The 14,133-nt window shown below is 36.2% G+C and overlaps 1 protein-coding gene across 8 annotated transcripts in view; it reads right to left on the reverse strand.

Annotated features, from left to right (window-relative positions):
• IL15 (interleukin 15) overlaps positions 1–14,133 on the reverse strand; it is a 74,018-nt gene that overhangs the window by 11,646 nt on the left and 48,239 nt on the right. The window contains exon 1 of one of the 8 annotated variants that reach the window (XM_021100480.1): positions 337–1,274. The exons of the other annotated variants lie outside the window; for them this stretch is intronic. The gene's annotated coding sequence lies outside the window, so the exon portion shown is untranslated. Of the gene's footprint in view, positions 1–336; positions 1,275–14,133 lie in introns of those variants that run through there. 8 annotated transcript variants of the gene reach the window in all.

Here is a 14,133-nt window from a genome sequence, read left to right on the forward strand (position 1 = left end):
AGCCCCTTTTTCCTTTCTTAGGTTGGGAGCTTTAATCATCCCTAAAGGAAATCTATTTTTGTCATCTCCTCCAGGATGCTTTCTTTACCTACAAATCTGCGGCACCTGAACAGGTTTAGCATTTACAGCCCTATGATGAAAGTATGTGGGCAGGATTCTATGATTTCTTCGAGGATAAGGTCTGTTCTTATCCTCGAAGAAAACTAGATGTTTGCAACCTAGTTCCAGGTACACAGTACCTGGAAATGTCTCAGTAAATGTCTGGTGAGCAGAACTGGAAGATAATAAGTCTCTGATTCCCTTTGTTATTGACTGATTGCTTATTTGGTATATTACCCATATTCCTATAATTCTTCTTGAGTCTCTGTCCCAAAGTCCAGCTCTCTTCCCAGCATCTTGAAAAAGTCAGATATTTAATAATCATGAAAAAAATTTTTTTTTCAAAACTGAACTCCTCACATTGTCTCCTCTCCTGGTCTACCTCATTTTAACAAACAATAACTTGGCTCTTCCCGTTTCAGGCCCAAACCTCCAATATTATCCTTGACACTTTCTTTCATACCTAACATCCAACTCATTAGAAAATTCTGTCTCTTCAAAACATAACCTTCTCTCCATCTCCATTATTGTTATCCTGGATTATTGTAGCAACTTTCCGCCCAGCTCATTTCCCCAAGCCCGTGCTTCCCCAAGCCCGTGCTTCCCCACACCCAGTCTTTCTCAATATGGTAGCCAGAGTGTGGCTTTAAAAATCTAAACCAGGAGTTTCCTGGTAGCTCAGTGGGTTAAAGATCTGGTATTATCACTGCTGTGGCTCTGGTTACTGCTGCAGCTGGTGTTCGATCCCTGGCCCAGGGACTTCCACGTGTGCCATGGGTGAAGCCAAAAAGAAAAAAAAAAAAGCTGAAAATCTAAGCCAGTTTGCATCCTCCCTGTGCTCAACATGGTTCAAATGGGTTTTTCCAGTGAAAGCTCAAGTCCTTCCCTGATGGCATATGTCTTGCTACTGGCCCCTACCTAACCCTCACCTCACCTCCTGAATTTCTGGCTGAATTTAGCCTCCCTGCTGTTCCCAGCAAGCTTTCCCCACAAGGTCTTTGTAGTCCATAAGACCTCTGTTACTGCCTCTGCCTGAAAAGCTGTTTCCTCAAATATGGTTTGCTTACTCTCTTCCTTTAGGTCTCTGCTTTAATTAATTTATTTATTTTTGTTTTTTACTTTTTTTATTTTTTTGTGTTCAAAGTATTTATTTTTTTATATAATGATTTTTATTTTTTTTCCATTATAGCTGGTTTACAGTGTTCTGTCATTTCTCTACTGTACAGCATGGTGACCCAGTTACACATACATGTATAGATTCTTTTTTCTCACATTATCATGCTCTATCATATGTGACTAGAAATAGTTTCCACTTCTACACAGCAGGATCTCACTGCTTATATATTCCAAAGGCAATAGTCTGCATCTATTAACCCCAAGCTCCCAATCCACCCTACTCCCTCCCCATCCCCCTTGGCAACCACAAGTCTGTTCTTCTCCATGTCCATGATTTTCTTTTCTGTGGAAAGGTTCATTTGTGCCATATATTAGATTCCAGATATAAGTGATATCATATGGTTTTTGTCTTTCTCTTTCTGACTTACTTCATTCAATATAAGAGTCTCTAGTTCCATCCATGTTGCTGCAAATGCTGTTATTTTTATGGCTGAGTAGTAATCCACATCTTCCTAATCCAAAAATCTGTCGATGGACATTTGGGTTGTTTCCATGTCTTGGCTATTATGAATAGTGCTGCAGTGAACATGTGGGTACACATGTCTTTTTCAAGGAAAGTTTTGTTCAGATATACGCCCAACAGTGGGACTGCTGAGTCACATGGTAGTTCTATGTATAGTTTTCTAAGGTACCTCCATACTGTTTTCCATAGTGGTTGCACCAATTTAACTTAATGTCACCTTGTTGATGAGGTGCCCATCCTTGGTAAAATAGAGGTTAACTTAGTGAATACTATATTCATTGTTCTCTGTTGTGACTGAGTTCACTCTCAGGCACACTTTATAATTGCTCCTTTGCTTGTTTTTGTCAGGACTTCCTATTTTTGTTTTTTACAGTGCTGCGTCCTTACAAAAAGAATAACACATAGTTGGGGCTCAATAAATATTTGATGACTATTAGTGAATGAAGGGACCACAACTAAACTCCAACTGTGTTCCTTCCTATCCTGCGTAGTGTTGGGCAAATTCCTTAACTTTTCTGTTTCATTGTCTTCTTTTGTGAAACGATGCTGATCATAATTATGCCTGTCCTGTTTTTCTCAAAGGTTGTTGACGAGATGCAAATGTAACATTAAGTGATAATGTTGTGAATCCTTATTATGCCTTGTGCACAATATAAAATTTAATCTTCACAATAATCTTCACAATAACATATGAGGTATATTCTATGATAATTTCCCTTTTGCAGATTTGGGAGGGAAAAAATAGAGAAGTTAGGTATATACATGTCTTGAAGTCACCTGGAGAATAAATGAGAGCCAGGATTAGAACTCGTGGAGTTGTGACTGCATCATTATTGCCTGGCAGTCCTGGGTGTGTGTCTCTCCTCATTCTGTGTCTGTACTTAGTGCAAATGACTCCAGAGTGGAATAGGTTTGTAGTAGACACCCTTTATCAGTTGGATAAATTTTTTTTTAGTTTTAAGAAGTTATGTTGAATTTTGTCAAATATTTTTCTATCTACAAAGGCAGCTGTATGACTTTTTAAATCTGCGAACATATGAATGTACTAATAAACTTCCTGATGTTGACCATCTTCTCAAGAGTAAACCTTAATTAATTTTATTTTGTTAACTCTCTAGTGAAATTTGTTAATATTTTATTTTGGAAATTAGCATCTATATTCCTATAAGAGACTGCTATATAATTTTCTTTCCTGGAATATCATTACATAGTTTTGATATCAGATTTTGGTGCCCATGAATTAGAATAATCCTACATTACCATAAGTATTTGTAAATCCCCTGAATGTTTGGCAAAAACATTCATAAAGAAATCAGAGGCTTTTTATTAGATATATTTTGATTAGTCTTTATTTTTGTTTTCCTCATCTTTGTGAATGCATTTTGATAGTTTCCTTAGAAAGTCAGTGTTCAAATTGACTTGCATGAATATATAATTTATAAAAATTATATTAGTAATGGCTTATTTTCCATGTTAATATATATACATATATGTATGTATATAATTTGAATGTTTCCTTTTTAGTTTTGATCAGATTTGTTTTTCAAAGAGGTATCTCAGTTTTACTAATTACTTTTTTCTACTACATTAACTTCTATTTTTTAATCTTTAGTAACACTTTATTCTGTTTTCTTTTTTATTATTTTTATAGATGCTTGAGATTAATGCAGAATAAAGTATTTCATTCTAATTATTTCCTATGAAAGTCTATAAAACCCTCTATGCTATGCTTTCATCATAATACGGTATTTTTTAATTTTTTTATGTTTTGTTTTAAAATGAAGTGTATTTTCAAATTGAGTTTCACTTTTATACCAGCATTATTTGAAAGGATAATTTTACATTTATAAGTGGATCTTTTAAAAATTTTTTATTTGTTAGTTATTGATTTTAAATCCAATGTTATTGATATTATTTTAATTCAACATTAAAATTGAATTGGCTTGTGAGAACCAATGTTTAAATAGTCAGGCATTTTGTGAACCAGTTGTTAAAACACTGTTTGCTTAAAATCAGTGTGGTGAAGTATTTATACAACAGAAAATGGAAAATGCTGCAAATTAGAGTAGCTGCTGTTGTTTTTTGAGAGCCAGTTAACTCACATGTCCAGACTACATCCCTACTCGTTTTTGTTTATGTAGAAATTTCTGAACAGTATTTAAGCATTTTTAATAACTCCTTGATTTTCTATTAGATTTTCCTCCATATAATTTGAAGCTATATTGTTAGAAGCATAAAGGTTCGTGGTTGTTATATCCTCTTGTAGGTTGTAACTTTTATCCATGTGCATTATCCTTGTATTGCTTAGAATTCTAATTGAACTTCTCTCTTGAATTGTAATTTTCTGGTATTATTATTATTATACTTATATATTCTTTTCTTTTTTCTTTTACTTACTTTCTTTCTTTTTTAGAGCCACACTCGTGGCATATGGAAGTTCCCAGACTAGAAGTCAAATCAGAGCTGCAGCTGCCAGCCCACACCACAGCCACAGCAACACCAGATCCAAGTCGTGTCTGTGACCTATACCACAGCTCATGGCAACATGGGATCCTCAACCACTGAGCAGGACCAGGGATCAATCCCGCATCCTCATGAATACTAGTTGGGTTTGTTACCACTGAGCCACAATGGAAACTCCTATTTTTTTTGGCATATATTTTTTGTGCTTTCATTTTCAAGCTTTTTGTACCATTCTATTTTTATTCCATTTCTTATAAATAGGACATTTTAAAATTTATATATTTTTTGCCTCTCTAATTTTAAATCTAAGACAATCTAAGTGTCTTTTAGTAAGCAAATACTGTCTTTATCACGTCTTTGCATGTGTGAGTGAATGGACTTGTATGTTCAGATTTACTACTGCTACTTTTTACATGTGTGCTTTTAAACTGTGATTTCTTTAATTTTCTCCTTTTGTGCCTACCATTGCCATCTGTTAGATTGTTTGTTTCCTTTGTCCCAGTCTATTTTAATTTTTCAGTTTGGAAATTATGATATATTTAAGTTGCTTTTTTATTTTTATTTTTTCCTGTTGTGAACTTGTATCTTGACTTGTGCAGTCAATCATCATGAATGTGTTGCAACTCCACTAAATAAAAAAATACTTTTAGCATGAGTTTACTTCCTCTTCTTTTACCACAACATTAACCAAGTGGAGTTTATCTGTGATTTTCTGTCCACAGTGCTATTTGGAAAAGTACATATTAGGGCAGACATTGCTTGGTGTTGAGGTTGGAAATGGAGTGACTTCAAAGAGACATGAGAGAAATTTTTGTGATTGTAGATATGTTTTCTATCGTGGTTGTATGGTTGTCAAAACTCTGCATAACATATACCTAAAATGGGTGCATTTTATTACCTTAAAATTGTACCTCAATAAAAATTGATTTTAAAAGTGTAGTAGAGAATGACAGAACGAACCAGAAATCTTTAGCTAATATACAGTAGGCTCGTTAGAGGTTGCATCTCAAGAAATTATAATGGCATAATTTTCCTAGCAATACTTGTAGCTTAGAATTTGAAATTGGCACAAGAAAAGTAGCAGAAAGATGAAATGTAGAAGAAAATTAGGTGCTATTTAGGATGGTACTATGTGACCAGCTGGGACATTTGTTGGATAGGGAGGCAAATGCAGATAAGAGGCCAGTAGTTGTGAGAAGGGGGACGATGTAGTTGTAAAGAAAAGAAAAACAAAATCCAATTAACATGTAATATATGTTTGTTATATACCTAGCATATTTTTATGTTTTGGTGGTGCAGTAATAAACAAGATAAACAAAGTTTCTAACCATAAGAATCACATATTTTTGCAAAATAAATGAATGAGATAAAGAAATGGACTTTTAAAAATGCTGCTATTACACCCAAGTATAAATATTATATGTTTTATGCTCCATGATTTCTTCTAACCACACCTTTCTTTTTCTTGGATAATTTGTTAATTTTCCTGGGATGTATTTTCACAGCATTATTTCATAGACATTCTGTGATCTTAAACATTCCAGGATCTGGTATGAAAGCATGTCTTTGCCCTCTTTCTCAAATACTAATAGCTTTCTAGGTTCTAGCTCATATTTCTGTAGACTTTGAGGCTTAGTTCTATTGTAGTATAAGTACCATTGTCAGATTCATTCTGATTTTTGTTATTAACTTGCTTTTACTCCATGAGTGCTAGCTAATAGCCTGCTTTATTTGTTTTTAACCTTGGAATTAGAAATTTTTTTTTAACTAACCATGTTTTTCATTTATTCTTTTTATGCCCTTTCAATATGCATGCTGGTGTTTTTTTTTCCAATTTTGTATAATTTTCTTTTATCATTTTTGTGATTATTTTCTCCTGTCATTTTTCTCTTTCTGGAGTTCCTTTTTGATACTATATTGGGATTTCTATGTCTTTCTCATAATTTCCAACTCTTTGTCCTTTTGTACTATGGTTTGGGAGAATTTCTCACCTTCACCTGTCTTTTTGAACAAAGTGCTTTTGGAAACTGACCCAGAGGAGTAGACCCCATTGACTATTCCTGGGCAGTAGGTTAAGTATCATAGTTGTCCTACACTGGGGAAGCTATATTTGCCCTAGAGAATGTACTACTTAGCCCTCCTCAAAAATACTTACACAAAACATTTTTCAACAACATTTACACTGAATGAAAAAAAAGTGCATGTGAAAACATTGCTACACAGAATTGTGATCAGAGTTGTAAGAGCATCAACTGTGTATTCCCTCTAGCTACATAGATGCCTCATCATTGTCTGTCTTAGATGATAAACTACCTCAGGTGTTTCTGTATTTATTTTTTCTACTACCATCTGTTTAGTTAATGCCTTCTGAGTTGTCATGGTAACTAAGATGTCTAAACTTTATAACTTCCTTTGTTCTTGGTAGTATAGATATTTCATTGGTTATGATTTTCTTTGAAAGCATTTTATTATAGTTAAGCAATTTGTCTTGTTCTAAGTATTCCCAAGAACTTCAAAGTTGTTTCATTTGAAATATACATATATATATAAAATTTATAGACCTTGTTTGAAAGAATATTTTTAAATACTAAGAAATATCTTAATCATTTATTTTTATTGTTTTGATAAACTGTTGTGATTTATAGGTCCAAATAACATGCTATGTGATGTAATAAGAGAATTATATGCCAATTTCAAATCTTATTTCCACATGAAGTAATTTTAAAAAATCACAGTAGTTACCCAGGATTATGTAGTTCATATTGGATTTTCTTTTAACCTTAATATTGGACACAGATTGTGTTTAATGAGTTGTCTTACTTAGAAATTTCATAATACTGATATCAATTGAAAACAACTTGAAAGCAATTACAGAAAAAAAAAAAAAACCAGTACATTTAATGACAGGACAATTTAAGACATTAAAGACGTTGCTTTCTCAATTCCATTCAAATTGGGACTGATTAAGAGATCCATAGGTGCCAGAGGTTAGCAAACTATAGCCTATGGGTCAAAACCACCAACAGTCTGCTTTGATAAACTTGTATTGGATTATAGCCATACCCATTCATTCATTGTCTATGGCTGTTTTCATATGATAATGACAGAGTTAAGTATTTGTAACAGAGACCAAAAGGTTTACAAAGACTGATGTTGACCATCTGGCCCCTTAGAAACAATGTTTACCAATTCCTGTTTTATACAATGGTGACAGTTCTGTCCACTCTTACTACCACTACTTTCACACTGTTATCAAATGACTCACTTTTCTCTGAATACACACTACGCTGGCTTGTGTATATCCTTGCTCAAGGCTCTTCCCTCACCTAGAATGTTCTTTCTTTCCTTTTACGCATATCTGACAATCTATCCGTTCTTCAAGGTATGATTCCAATAATACTTCCTTTATGATGTCCTATAATAATTAAAAACAAAACAAAAAAACCCCTGTATTTCCTGGGTAGTGACATCAGGTTAGGATACCTGTGCTGCCACAAGGTCAATGCAGTCACAAGATTAAAAAAAAAAGCCCTAAACCCTGAGAGCTCTTTGGGCTGAGATTTAGTCTTTTTTTAGCCCTGGATCTAGGTACCCAGGTGGATGAAGGCCACACCAAATATGCTGATTTTGAGGATCTTTCACTGCCATATGCAAATTACAAGTCACAGTTCGGACACTGCTTCCCTAGTTCTCCAAAAATAGGACATACAAGGAAGTAGACAATTTATTTCTTCCCTATACTTGCCTTCTCAGAAAGTAACTAATTGGTTTCAGCCACCTGTCTCTAACAGGTATTTTGTGGGGATCAACTGAGATAACGTATGTGGAAGGACTTGAGTTGTGTTTCACGTCAGAACAGTTTGAAAGACCTATTTTTAAACTATCAAAGAGCCATGGCTGTTTATTATTCACATGGGATGAGTCAAACACTTCCTATAGTAAAAGGCCTCCACTTCTCAAACACAAGAGTTTGTACAACTTCTTGCATCTCTCCTTTCCCTGTACAACTTAGATTGTGAGGTAGGTTTTTGAAAGCTATGTATATGATATTTACCTGAAGCAAGTCACTTAATGTCTCAAAACCTTAATTTCCTCACCATAAAATAAGAGTAATGCTTCTTACATAAAGATGTTGAGGATCGAAAGTGATATATTGCACATGAAATAATTTTGTAAACCTAAAAGCACTTGGTAAATGATACTTATTCTAATTAATAATGCCATCATTAATAATACTTGTATTAAATGTTAACCTTGAGTCTTGGCCAAAGAGAAAGTCATACAGTATTATACCTTTTCAGACCTTCTTCAAACACAGGGATTCTGCACACACATTTCTAGTAAAGTTATTGGTCCACAGAACTACATACACCAAATGGATAAGGTTGAGAGCTTCCAAAGCTGTTAATGAAAACTAAAGAGTCTTTGCCGTCAGCCCAGGAAACCATGTCAGTTCTTTTGCCAAATTACAATCAAAGCTGCAGAAATTTCATTTCCGTTAATACTAGTGTCCATTACCACTAATTGTTAGAAGATTTTGAGGCCATTTCGTAGTAATTCTACCTTGGTTGGCATGGAGCATTCTGGCTCTAGCTCTTAGTGGTCCTAGACTTGCACCAGCTGGTGGTAGTTGGGCAGGGCAATGAAAAATCACATTGGTCAGAATTTAACATCCTGTGTGGGTGGAGACCCACTGGTGCAAAAGCCCAGGAATGAAATCCTCATGGTTTACTCAAGGAACTTCATGGGGCTTTGGTTAACAATCTCATCGCCCTTTGTAATGCTTTGTCCCAAATGAATAAATCTTGTTTTTTGAACAATATGGAGGGTGGGATCCTGCAACTAAAAAGGAAGTAGAAAATTTAAAAGGCTTTGGGTGAAATTACAAGGTAATTTTAAAGTTTTGCAAAAAATCTGGAGCACCAAGATGTATGTGGACCAGTAACTTTACTAGAGATGTGTGTGCAGAATCCCTGTGTTTGAAGAAGGTCTGAAAAGGTAAAATACTGTATGACTTTCTCTTTGGCCAGGACTCAAGGTTAACGTTTAATGCAATTATTATTAATGATGGCAATATTAATTAGAATAAGTATTGTTTACCGAGTGCTTTTAGGTTTACAACATTATTTCATATGCAATATCACATTCAGTCCTCAACATCTTTATGTAAGAGGTATTACTCTTATTTTACAGTGAAGAAATTAAGGTTTTAAAAGGTTAAGACAATGATTATAAGATGAGAGTAACAAGGAGAGGTTCTTTTAATTAAACCAAACAATGGGTGGTTTAGATCATATGTAACAGGAGGATTAGACTTAATAATTTGTTATGGAAAAAAAGGGCACTTATATTGGTTATACTCTTACAGTATCTTGTTTAAAACCTAATTAAATCCTGCTTTTTCCTTTAAAGAGTTATACAAAATATATTATAAAGCAACCATTTTTGTATTTCAAAACCATCGGAAAAATAAAAGAACTTAATTTTTTCAGCCTACAGAACTTAATTGCAGTGGATACTTATGTCAAAGGACATGATAAATTTTGATTTTTTGAAGAGGGAGGTCATCAAATACATACTGCTTTAGAAGGACAGCAAAAAATAATTGTTTCTATTTTCTATATTTAGGTTTTAAATTTTTCTTTAATAAAATGGAGTTGAATATAGGAATGTGTAATCTCCACATTCTTCACTGCCTTGAATTAGAGAAAACAGAATTTTTTACCTATGAAAGTCTTAAATGATGTTTCAGTTAACAGTGATTTATTTTAAAGACTGGACATTTATTCGATGTATGTAGAAGTAGCCACTTCTATTGAAAATTACAGTCACAGTCAGGAGTTTACATGCAGCGAGGTATCTGACAGCCTCCACTTTTCATGAATATGGCTTTGGAATGTAGCCAATTCAGGAACATAATATGAGGGAAGAGTTTGGGCTTGTAATCTGGTCTCAAATTACAGATCTGGTCTCAAATCCCTGCTATCTTGTACTGGCTATGGGACCTGAGCAGCTCACCCAAGTGCTGTTAACCCTATACCATAAGATTGTCCTGAGGCTTACATGCAATACACATGTTAAACGAATAGCAGAGTGCCTGGGGAAAAGTAAGTGCTCAATCAATAGTAATTCTCTACCCTGTATTTCTCCCCAGTAGTTGGTAATGGGCATTGGAGAAAGGGAGTGAACATGGTATGGCCAATGATAAATGGGTTAATTCGTGGAAGAGCCTGGCTTGACCAGAACACTTGCTGTTCACTGAGTTCATGAGCACAATGGCATCATCAAATCTGCATTTGATTTAGATCGTCTTGACCACCTTGCAGAGAATATATGTAAAGGGAGTAAGACTGAAGTAGGAATGAGTCAAAAGTTATTGCAGTACGTAGTTCACAGGTGGACCAATACCAAAGAAGTAGTAACAGGAATTGAAAAGTGGTAATAGTATTACTTGTTGGAGTGATATTTCTCTGCAAAATTGGCAGGTCTTGTTGGCTGTCTGGGAGTGTACAGTGAGGGAGGAGGACGAGTCTAGAACAACTCAAAGGTTTTGTGGTTTGGAATGTCAGAGTAGTGGGGCTACTAACTGAGACTGGACAGAAGACAGGGCTGGTTTCAGGGGAAGATGACTCACCCAGTGTTGGATGTGTTAAGTCTAGGAAACTAGTGGCATATCAGAGAAAACAGTCTGGCAGACAGGTGAAGATGCAAACTAGAAGCTCAAGATATGGCAGGGCTGAAGATACAATGCACTGGTGTAAAACCATGAGTTCAGATGAGATCAAGCAAGTGGGGAATGTAAAGAGAAAACTGCAGTGAGAAAAGGGAAGAACAACCATCTTTAACCTTCCTTCAGGTAACGGCGTTGAGGAAAGGCTTCTAATTGCTTCAGGTTATTGGTCAGAGCTAAAATACCTTCCAGCAAGCAATTATAGCCCCCTCGTGGACTCAGCCCAGATCCTTGAATGTAGGAAGCACATTTTTTCAATTTGAACATTTCTGAAACAGATGTGAACATTTCATGTCTTATATATGATTTCTAGCTTCATCCCCAGAAAAACCGTTAGTAAAAAGATTTTCCATCTTAAAGAAAATGACGACGTCTCAGGGCGAGTCCTCTGGGAAGGAGACATTTATGTGCAGGATGTATATTGAGAAGTGTCTTCAGTACGATTCCCTACGGAGGAAGAGAAGGAGCCTAAGGCCACTCAGTCACTCTCTGGGCTCCATTAAGCTCTGAAGCTGGGATGGCCCTCCAGAGCTGTCCAGGGTGGAGAAAAGAGGCTCCCTGTAATGTGTCCACTGGCTGGAGGCACATTGCCCTGGAGAGGATGTGATCCTGGGCAAGGAAGATTTCTTCCAGAGAGGACCGTCAGATAAAGACTTAGCATGTGATATCACTTATATCTGGAATCTAATATATGGCACAAATGAACCAATCTATAGAAAAAAAAACAAACTCATGGACATGGAGAATGGACTTGTGGTTGCCAAGGGGGAGGGGGAGGGACTGGGAGTTTGGGGTTAGTAAATGCAAACTATTGCATTTGGAGTGATAAGCAATGAGATCCTGCTGTACAGCACAGGAAACTATACCTAATCATTTGTGATGGAACATGAGGGAGGCTAAAGTGACGAAAAGAATTTATATATATGGATGACTGGGTCACTTTGCTGTAGAGCAGAAATTAACAGAAATTGTAAATCAACTATAATAAAATATTTTTTAAGAAAATTAAAAAAGAAAAAAAGAAATCAAATTAAATCAAATAGCTATGCCTAAACTCCATAGGCCTCGGGTGCAGCCCTAAGAGAAAAAAGAAAATATAAGACTAGCAAGTAGCTCTCCCCTGGTCAGGGTTAGCAAATTCTTTATTCTTGAAAGAGAATCTGGCCATAGCAGGCTATCCACTGCAAATGATATTTAAGAATGACATAAATACAGCATTTTTATCTCAATATGATTTGATCTTCATATGATTATGAATATTAAACTTCAATATTCCCTGGAACAGCCCATTTCAAGATTCATTTTAGTAAAGGGTGAGGTCATCTGGAATTTTTACCCTGTCTGGCATAAAGTGGAGAAAGAGAATTACTATGGAAAATTTTTAAAACTTCATAAAATCAAAAAAAGACATTCCTAGGGATTTACTGAAAAATTATTTGGCAATGAAAATGAAATAATAGGCATTCCCGGCATGTCTCAGCAAAAATAAATCTGACTAGCATCCATGAGGACGCAGGTTTGATTCCTGGCCTTGCTCAGTGGGTTAAGGATCCAGTGTTGCTGTGAGCTGTGGTGTAGGTCACAGACTTGGCTCGGATCCACATTGCTGTGGCTGTGGTGTAGGCCAGGGGCTATAGCTCTGATTTGCCCCCTAACCTGAGAAACTCCACAGGCCTCGGGTGCAGCCCTAAAAGAGATAAAAGAAAAAAAGAAAAGAAAACTAAATAGTAATGGTTAAATGCTAACTTACTGAGCACTTAGCATGAGGCAGGTTTGTCATGAAATTGGTGACACTTAGGCTCTGCCTCTACCTCACGTTGCCCATAGTGAAGAAGCAATAGCCCCAAACCCTAAAGTGGGGGCATGGAGGGTGGCCCCAGCCTGGTGGTCACACTCTGCCCTCTAGTTGTCATCCTGGGTTCGTAGCAGATCCAGGTAGCAAGCAGGCTGCCAGCACTCCCCTCAATCTAGCTGGACTCCAAGGACAATCTAACCCCAGCAGACTTCCTAGAGAATCTGAACCTTATCTGTGATTCTAAAGATGTGAATATCAAGCCTGATGCCTGATGCCTCAGGGCCACTATATCCCAGGCTCTTGGCTACTTCACCTAGATACTTTATTCAGATACACGCTGATGTGCATTTTCCCTCCTTGCATGGTTGGACTTGCCCACAAGGATGGGTGTGGTGGGTGTGGGGAGTCAAGAGGTGCAGTGAGGACCTGACCAGGCTGGACCCACTGCAGAGCACTGGCCTGTCTGAGATCAGGCCAAGTAAAACCCTGGATTTCTCTGAGGCTTCCCTCCAAACAAGGATCACATGAGCAGGAAGCCTTGAAGGAAGTTAGAAATGTAGTACTTCCGGCAACACCTTCCGGAGGTAGATGAATACTTCCTAAACCATCAGTAATAAAAACAAATTTTAATCAACTTTGCTAGAGAAACGTAACTTTTCTTTCTATTCTCTCTATAGAAAATATTAAAAATCATGAAAGAAGAAATCTAAGTGTATGCAGACAAAAATTTGTAGGAAACAAAGAAAATAAAGATCAGTCAAGAAGTTTATTAGTGATGAAAATGTTTCGTAATGCTTGTGGTACTCTTTGTTTTTTGATAATTAATTTGCGATGCCTTTTCCCACCCTGCACAAATACCAAAAAAAAGTTTTAATTGACTAATTTTGTATTCAGTAGGTGGTAATCTTTTTCTTAAAGAAGGTCACAGACACTAAAAGCTGGAGGCCCCACAAACCTGGATTCTCTCTTATTCGGGATGTGCTCAAAACCCCTCCAAGCACTTAATTAATTCAATCAGATAAATCTATGAGCTAGCCATGGTCATTACCACACTTTACCAATGAGGAAGTTGAGGACAAAGACTTTAAGGAACTTGCTAAAAGTGACTCAAAGAAAACAAGGCAGGGTCAAGATTTGAATCTGCTATTTCACTTTTTCTACTGATGTTCTTCAAACTCTCTGCTATACTGCAAGAGGAAGCTTAAAGATTGTTTGGATGCACTTGACATGCATCCTTTCATTTATGATTCAACACTTACTCAGTTCCTTTTTGGTTAAGGAAATGTGCTGGCTGCTGGATAGTATCAGGCAGATTTGATATACTTCCCATCACCACAAAGCATAAGGACTAATGAGAATAGAAAGTATAACACAAATACAAAGGTATTTATGAAAGCTATGAATAAA

This window comes from Sus scrofa, chromosome 8 (assembly GCF_000003025.6).
Source record: "Sus scrofa isolate TJ Tabasco breed Duroc chromosome 8, Sscrofa11.1, whole genome shotgun sequence".
NCBI classification, from domain to species: Eukaryota; Metazoa; Chordata; class Mammalia; order Artiodactyla; family Suidae; genus Sus; species Sus scrofa.